Source organism: Pogoniulus pusillus, chromosome 9 (assembly GCF_015220805.1).
Source record: "Pogoniulus pusillus isolate bPogPus1 chromosome 9, bPogPus1.pri, whole genome shotgun sequence".
In the NCBI taxonomy this organism is placed as follows: domain Eukaryota; kingdom Metazoa; phylum Chordata; class Aves; order Piciformes; family Lybiidae; genus Pogoniulus; species Pogoniulus pusillus.
The window spans coordinates 31,104,528-31,113,256 of NC_087272.1; the positions used below are offsets into that span (position 1 = coordinate 31,104,528).

Sequence of the window (8,729 nt, forward strand, 5' to 3'; positions counted from 1 at the left end):
ATGGAATGACAGGATGAGAAATAATGGTTTCAAACTGGAAGAAGTTGGACATAGATTAACACAATGTAGCTCTTATCATCTGTTATAACCTTTTTTTCTTTTAAATTTTGCAGCTGAGTGTATCCAGGTTGGGTTTTGAAAGTCTTCAGAGAAGGAGACTCTACAACCTCTCTGGGTAGCCTGTTCCAGCGCTCTGTCACCCTCACTGTAAAGAAGTTTCTCCTCATGTTGAGGTGAAACCTTCTATGTTTCAGTTTGTACCCATTGTTGCTTGCCATATTACTGCACACCACCTGCAGGAGATTTGCCCTATCCACTTGATACCCACTCCTCAGATGTTTATAGACATTGATCAGATCCCCTCACAGCTTTCTTCTCTCCAGACTAAACAGCCCCAGGGCTCTCAGCCTCTCTTCATAGGGAAGGTGCTCAAGGCCCCTAATCATCCTTGTGGTTCTCCATTGGACTCTCTCCAGCAGATCCTTGTCTCTCTCAGATTGAGGAACCCAAAACTGTACACAGTATTGCAGGTGTGGTCTCATCAGGGCAGAATAGAAGGGGAGAAAAACCTCCCTAGACATGCTGGCCACTCTTTTTTTGATGCACCCCAGGATGCCATTGGCCCTCTTGAGCGCAAGGGCACATTGCTGGCCCATGGAGAACTTGCTGAAAGACCTCATGCTTTTTATATGGGTATTTATAATTTGTATTTGTTTTTCTTTTTCATTTTTCATTTCTTAGTTTTCCTCTTTATTTTCTCTTTTTTTTTTCCCCCTTAGGCAGGTGTGATTTGCATAGTGAGCTGGTGAAGAGGTCTGGTTACTACCCCAAGCAGAAATTATGAAGGGTGGGTCAAGAAAAGGGAAGTTTCAATACAAACACTTCAGTTTTCATTTTCTCTTTTTCTTTATCTCACTTCTTCCTCATGTCTCTCTTTTCTTCCCCATCTCCTCTTTCCCCCCTATCTTCCTCCTTTCCTCTCCTCTCCATCTCCTTCCTTTTCCCTCATCTTCCTCTTTTCCTCTCCAACTCCCTGTTTTCAGTACCACCTCCCTTTTTCCATCATACTTGCCTTTTTACCACCTCACACTTTTTCCCCCACCCTCTTTTTCCCCTAAACTCACAGCACCTGGGTTCTGTTGGAGTCTCCTCCCACCCCAGATGTAACCACTTTACCCTCCCTGCCCACTCCCCTTTTTAAGCAGCTCCAGGGAAGGCAGAAGCCTCAAGTTTGCCCAACTGGGCAGAGGGATCCTCCTCCCATCATCACTGGTGAGTCCTCATGGTGTGCACTGGGTGAATGGTGGAGGGTACCAAAAAGGCCGGGGGGCCTGGTTGGCCCCCCGGTTACACACACTAGGCTTGATGATTGCTCTAACCTTACCCACGGGTGCTGGCTGAGCATCCTTGCTTAGGTTGAATTTCTCTCTGCTTAACTGCTTCTTTTTGAACAGAGTCTTCATCAACAAATGATAATTTGATTATTTCCTGAAGACCTCACCGTCTCTTTGGAAATCCACATCTCCATTTCCAGGTTTGTGTGATGTGGCAGTCTGACCCATTTTGGTGCCCTGGCAAATTTCATTGCTTGGGCACTAGCAGACCAGTTCAAATGCTCTCCCAGACATTATACCTAAACAGAGAATTTCCTTTCTGCAACTTTTTTTTTTCCCCCAGATAAACAGGAACAATAAATAAATGGAGTTCTTTTAAGAACTCAGCTTCCAGTTTAAAACTGAACTGTATTTTAATACACTTGAGAAGCTCCTTCATGCTGCAGTGCACGCTATAGTTTCTAGGGTAGGTTTTATTCAGGTCAAGCTTTCTGAGTGAAGTACTGCTTTGAAAGTTTCAAATGAAAATTGCCTTTAAATAGTGCTCCCCATTTGATTTTTTTTTTTTTTGCTTGAGAGAGAGAAAAAGCAGAATCATAATTTTGATTTGACTTGATAATCTTAAAGGTGTTTTCCAACCATAAACTCAACACCACCATGCCCAATAAACCATATCATAGAATCAACCAGGTTGGAAGAGACCTCCAAGATCATCCAGTCCAACCTATCACCCAGCCCTATCCAATCAACTAGACCATGGCACTAAGTGCCTCATCCAGTCTTTTCTTGAAGACCCCCAGGGACGGTGCCTCCACCACCTCCCTGGGCAGCCCATTCCAATGGGAAATCACTCTCTTTGTGAAGAACTTCTTCCTAATATCCAGCCTATACCTACCCTGGCACAACTTGAGACTGTGTCCCCTTGTTCTATTGCTGGTTGTCTGGGAGAAGAGGCCACCCCCCACCTGGCTACAATGCCTGCACACTTTTTTAGCACCTCCAGGGATAAGGCCTTCACCAGCTTAACAATCCTTTCAAGCAAGAAATTGTTCCTGAAGTCCAACCTGAACAACCCCAAGTGGAACTTGAAGCCATTTCCTCTTGTCCATCTGGTACAACTGTCTCTTATGGAGGTAAAGGAAAGTGATCTGAGACATCCATAGTTATGAGATACCATGAAAACCCAAAAACCTGTACAGGAAATAATTTGGCAAAACACATTAAGAGGCTGCCCAGGGATGTGGTGGAGACACTATAGAATCATAGAATGGTTTAGGTTGGAAGGGACCTCAAAGATCGTCTAGTTCCTACCCCCTGCCATAGGCAGGGACACCTCCCAATAGAGCAGGTTGCTCAAGGTCTCATTCAACTTTACCTTGAACACCTCCAGGGAGGGAGCAGCTACAAGGTCCCTGGGCAACCTGTGACAGTGTTTCACCACCCTCACTGTAAAGAAGCTTTTCCTAACATCTAGTTTAAATCTCCACTCTTACAGTTTTAAAGCCATTACCTCTCATCTTGTTATTACAAGGCCTTGTAAGTAGTCCCACCCCAGTCTTCCTATAGACCCCCTTCAGATACTAGAAGGCTACTACAAGGTCTTTTGAAAACCTTCTTTTCTCCAGGCTGCTGAGCCCCAGCTCTCACGGCCTGTCCTCATAGCAGAGCTGCTCCAGCCCTCTGACCATTTTTGTGGCCCTCTTCTGGACTTGCTTCAACAGTTCCATGTGCTTCTTGTGTGCAGTTCTGGAGCCCCCAACACTGTACTCCAGGTGGGGTCTGGTGGGGGGAAAGGGGGAGAATTATTTCACTTGCCCTGCTGGCTGCACTGCTCTTGATGCAGCCCAGGACACACTGCTAGCTCCTGATGAACTTTTCATCAACACAGATCTCCAGGTCCTTTTCCTCAAGGCTGCTCTCCAACCATTTGCTACCCAGCCTGTCCCTGGAGGCAATCAAGAAATGTGTAATGCTTGGGAATATGATTTGGTGGGGGTGATAGTATTGGGTTGAGGGTTGGGTTCAGTAACAGAGGCTTTTTCCAAACAAAAAAAAAAACTATGATTAAAATACTTAACCTACCAATGAGGCTCATTTCACCTCTGCTCTGTGCTTTGCATTTTATGTCAGTGTTTTTAAGGGTATATTAAAATGCATACTATTAAAAGTCCTATTTGTGCTTCCTTCTTTCTTTTTTATTTGCCAAACATCTCAAAAAATATCTCCTCTGCAAGACTGAAAGCTTTTAAATTTAAATCACAAAGTAAACTATGAAACAATCATCATTCTATGTTAGAAAAGCAGTGAGTGGAAACATACTAACATTGCCATGGTGAATCCACTGCAGGCTTACAATATGAGATGGAAATGGGTGTTATAGTCACAGTACCCTAGCAACTGCAGTAACTTACTGCAACAAATTCATTGTAGTGAAGAGATAGAAACATTCCTGGAAGAACAAAGTGAAATATTTGTTGATTTTTTTTTTTTAATAACATTCTGATATTTCCATTATTAAAGCTGTGATATGAAATACTGAAGCTTATAATGAAAGCAAATAGAAATGAAAAGCAAATGAACCACTTCAGTCACAAAGTATTTTTTTTTCTTTCAGATGTGAAATTGTTTGGGCACAGAAATTTGATGTTCTGAAATGGAGCACAGGTGGATGAACCAAATAAGAATCATAGAATTGGTGCATTTGGAAAAGACCTTTAATATTGAGTTCAACTGTCAACCTGAGACCATCATGGTCATGAAACCATGCCCCACAGTGCTGTGTCCACACATTTTCTGGACATGTCTAGTGATGGTGACTCTATGACCTCCCTGGGCAGCCTGTTAAATTCCTGGCTGCATTTGAAGGAAAGAAATTTTTTCATGATATGCAGCCTAAACCCTTCCTGGTGCAACTTCAGTCCATTTCCTTTTGTCCCTCCACTAGCTGCCTGGGAAAAGAAATCAATCTCCACCTCACTCCAATCTCTTTTTAGGGTGCTGTAGAGATCAATGAGATCTTGCCTCAGTCTTCTCCACACTAAACAACCTCAGTTCTCTCAGCTGCTCATCACAACACCTGTTCTTCAGGCCTTTCAGCAGCTTTGTTGTCCTAGTTTTGAAGCACCAGCCCATCCTGCAAGGAGAAATCCCCTTTTAGCAACAGAAGAAAATGCAAGGTGAGATGTAAAGTGAAGAAGTTTAAAAGATGAAAACAGTTCTACTGCACTTTTAAGCAATTCTGACTGTATTCACACTTCAGTCTTTTGTGTCTCTTCTGCAGCTTGTATCCACCCCCTCCAGATCAGAAGGAACATTGATTTGAGTTAACGACATGCATCAACTGTAAATCTGCTTGAATCATTCTTTCCTGAATTGAAAAGTATGTTAAAAGGTATTTTGAAGTCCTTGTTGAGTCAGAATTGTGGAATCAACACAATCCCCTTGACCAGTTACTGATTCATCTGAAAAATGACATTTCCTGTCAAGATCTGAATCAGCTGGAAGTCCTCATTTTCACTGAAGCTTGCACAGAAGACTCAAGCTCATCTGCTTTTTCATCCAAGCATCATGACTGTTTCAGTCTTGGCTTTGGCACCATGTGCAGCAGCACCCTCTCTTTACCTTAGCCTCTGTTGGGTTTGTCCCTGAGAAGATCTTTAGGTAAAATATTCCAAGTGAGTTCTTCCTCTTCTGCAGCAAACAACTACCTTTGATTTTGATGGAAGATCTTTAAAGGCTGGATCAATCCAAGGTCTGTCCTAGCTCTCAGAGTGGAGAACAGCACCCTGTATTTGTGTGTAAATTACTATATTTATGTGGTGTGGAAGCTGCAAAACAAGATAGCTTCCTGATCTCCCTCACCACCTCAGTTCCATTTTGTTGATCCTTATTATGGACTATGAAGGACACACATCAGTATTTTTTTCTAATATCTAAACTAAAACTCCCCTGAGGCAACTTCAGGCCATTTCCTTTCCTCCTTTCACTTGTTGCCTGAGAGAAGATGCCAACACTTACCTTGCTCCAACATTCTCTCAGGGAGTTGTAGAGAGGCAGAAGGTCTCCCCTGGCTGCCTTTCCTGCAGACTAAACAATACCAGGGCCCTCAGCTACTTCTCACCAGACCTGTTTTCCAGACTCTTCAACAGCTTCTTTGCCCATCTCTGGACCTGCTCCAGCACCTCAATATCTCTCTTGGCATGAGGGCACAAAAACTGAACCCAGTACTCAAGACGTAGTCTCATCAGTGCTGAATTAAGGAGGACAATTACTCCCCTGGTCCTGATGGCTGTACTGTTTCTGAACCCAGCCAGGATGCTGTTTACCTTCTTGGCCACCTAGGCACACACTGGCTCATATTCAGCTGGTTGCTGATCAACATCTCCAGCTCTTTTGTCTTCTGGGCAGTTTTCCAGCTTGGAAAGCCTGGAGCATTTGTGGGAAATGTAGGGAAAAAAATCTTTGTTGGATTCCCACATGTCTTTTGCCATCTCCAATCTCCTGTTCATACAACTGTGTAATAACAGTGAAGATTTTGGTGTACCCTAAGCAAACCTATTGGCAGGTTGTGTACAGCATGCCCTTTGACCAGGCTTTACTCTAACCAGTAAATTGAGTGGTGTTTACAAGACTTAGATAATAGTTACCATGGTACTGTTCTTGCATGCTCCAGATTAACAGTAACAAAAAGAAATAAACTAGAAGAAAACAAAACAATAACCAAACAAAAAAACCCAAACAAACAAAACGCTAAACCAAAATAAAGCAAAGCAAACAAAAAACCACCACCAAGAGAGAAAAGCTCAGAGTGAAACTGTCAGAGCCTAGAGCTAGGAAGAGAATTTCCAAAGCATTCAGCACTCATTGACTAACAACACTACATAGCTATAACTTGTTATGATGAGTGGTGAAAACCTGCCCTGAAGAGTTTTGGAATCAGAGATCCCAAAAGACTAATTCAAACCCAGGTGGAATGCCATCTACTCATTCAAGGAAAGAAAATTCCTCATAGGCAAAGCCTCATGGAGAGAAATTTCCAGAATTTCAAAAATACCACCAAATACCATCAAAAACTATTCAGTAGAACTCATTGTGAGCCTCTTAATTCATAAAAACAGAGAATGGAAAGAGAGAGGAGTATGATATAAGTACTCCCTTTACAGAGCAGTTTCTAATTACTTTGATTATATTTCAATTATTTCCTTTCTTGTAAGACAACATTGATTATCTTGTCATTTCTTGTACCACCTCTTGATTTTTCTCTCTTCTCCTTGACTCAGTATGATGTAAATTAAGGACCATTCCTTTTGTTTTTCACTATTCTATCAGTAATTGTTCTGCTTATGCACACACGAAGGTGTTTAAGTCAATGTCTGACTATACAGAAGATTTACTTCTTTTAATAATTATACACATTGTGTATTCTTCTTATTCTTGAAGTGCAGGGAGCTGGAAATTCTTATTAATTGTAAGATTTTACAATTAAAAGCTGTTTACTATAGTTCTGTTGATTCCATACCTTTATTTCTCCTTCTGACTTATGAGATTGCATCTCAAACACTGTGCTCGGTTTTGGCCCCCTCACTCCAAGAAGCACATCAAGGACATGTTCAAAGAAAAGCAGCAAAGCTGCTGAAGGGTCTGGGGAACAGAGGAACAGCTGAGGACACTGGGATTGTTTGTTTTGGAAGAGAAGGATGAGGGGAGACCACCTTCTTATCCTCAACTGTCTGAAAGGAGGTTGGAGTGAGGTGTGAGTTGGTCTCTTCTTCCTAGTATCAAGTAATAGGATGAGAAGAAATGGCCTGAAGTTGTGCCAGGGAAGTTTTAGATTGGAGATCAGGAGAAATTTTTCTTGCAAGAATGGTCAGACATTGAAACAGGCTGCCCTGGGAGGTGGTGACATCACCATCCCTGGAGGTGTTCAGGAAATGTACCTGAGTGGCATCACTCATGGATATGGTGTTGGATTGATAGTTGGGTTAGACCTTAGAGGTCTTTTCCAACCTAAACTATTCTGATTCTTGTTTAATCATTTCCTTTTATACCTTTATTGACATATTGACATTTTGAACTGGATGATCTTGGAGGAGTCTTCCCACCTGGTTGATTCTATGAAACTCATTCTGTTAGTTAAGGGACAGATATTATACTTGATCTTCCAGCCTGTCTACTTGACCAGACTCTGGCAGAGGAAACAAAAAAGACTCAGACAATACTAGTTTGGAGGAATAACAGTAATTATATGAGTGGGAGTTTGGTCATGCAAATTTAAGAACTGATATAAAATATTAATCAAGTTTTATTTTATTTAACTATCTCAAAAAATAAAAAAGAGAATTTATTCCTTTCTTAATTCTGAGCAATTATCTCATATGCTTCAAGTCAACAACAGATCATTGCTTGCACCCCATGCTGATTATCCATTCCTGCATTTGCTTTGGTGTTGTTCTGTATAACATATTTGGTTGTTGGTCTTTTTAAAGTCTGAAACTTCTGAACGTCTGCCAAATCGAAGCTCTATTCTCTTGATGTCTTTTGCTAGCAGAAGAAAAGACCTAATCTCCTTTCTCAAAGCTGTACTGAGAATGTAGGCTCTCAAAAATTACAGACAACAAAGCAGAAGGGGGTTTCCTCTGACTGGTGCTGATAAGACCCATGGCACAGACTTTAGAAGGTGAATCATTTCACTTTCTCAGAAGGATAAGGGGCAATGGTTTGAAATTAGAGAAGGGTAGGTTCAGACTGCACATTAAGAATAACATTCCAGTTAAACTGATAATTCATTATTATAGAGCTAAATATAGGAAGAAGTTTTTTACTCTGAGAGTAGAGGATCATTGGACCAGTTTGCTCAGGCAAGTGGTGGAGGCAATATCCCTCAAGACATCAAAAATCAGGCTTGATGAGGCTCTGAGTAACTTTATCTAGTTGAGGATGTCCCTTCTTAGTGCAAGAGTACCAGACTAGATGAGTTTTACAGGTTCCTTCCATCCCAGTGCATTCAATGATTAATAAAAGAAGTCAATTTATAATATAAATTGTATAATACACAATAGAGACTCTTGGAATCCTACTGTAACATGGAGTTGATAAAGATTAATGATTTTAGATGAGAGGAGAGCAATCAGCAACACATTTAACCTGAGCAGTCATATCTTTCCATTCATGACTAGACTTAATAAAACCCCAAAACAACAAACAACAAACCAAAACCCCCACAAAAACCCTAAAATCACCACTGCACTGAATGCACCACCCTAAAAAGGGTATAAACTACAGTATAAGTTGCCTGAAAATTCTCTCTTTTGAACATTGCTCTTGTTGAATAACTACTATTTAGTAGTAAATTGCTCTGAATCACAAAGATGCTGAGACTCTGCTGAGAGTTTTAGG

General features: G+C 41.4%; 1 long non-coding RNA gene across 1 annotated transcript; it reads left to right on the forward strand.

Annotated features, from left to right (window-relative positions):
• The first annotated feature begins 1,450 nt into the window (after window positions 1-1,450).
• On the forward strand, window positions 1,451-7,689 carry LOC135178486 (uncharacterized). Its single transcript, XR_010303567.1, has 3 exons — window positions 1,451-1,534; window positions 3,949-4,510; window positions 4,615-7,689. It is a non-coding gene; the product is annotated as an uncharacterized LOC135178486 (long non-coding RNA).
• The last annotated feature ends 1,040 nt before the right edge of the window (window positions 7,690-8,729 follow it).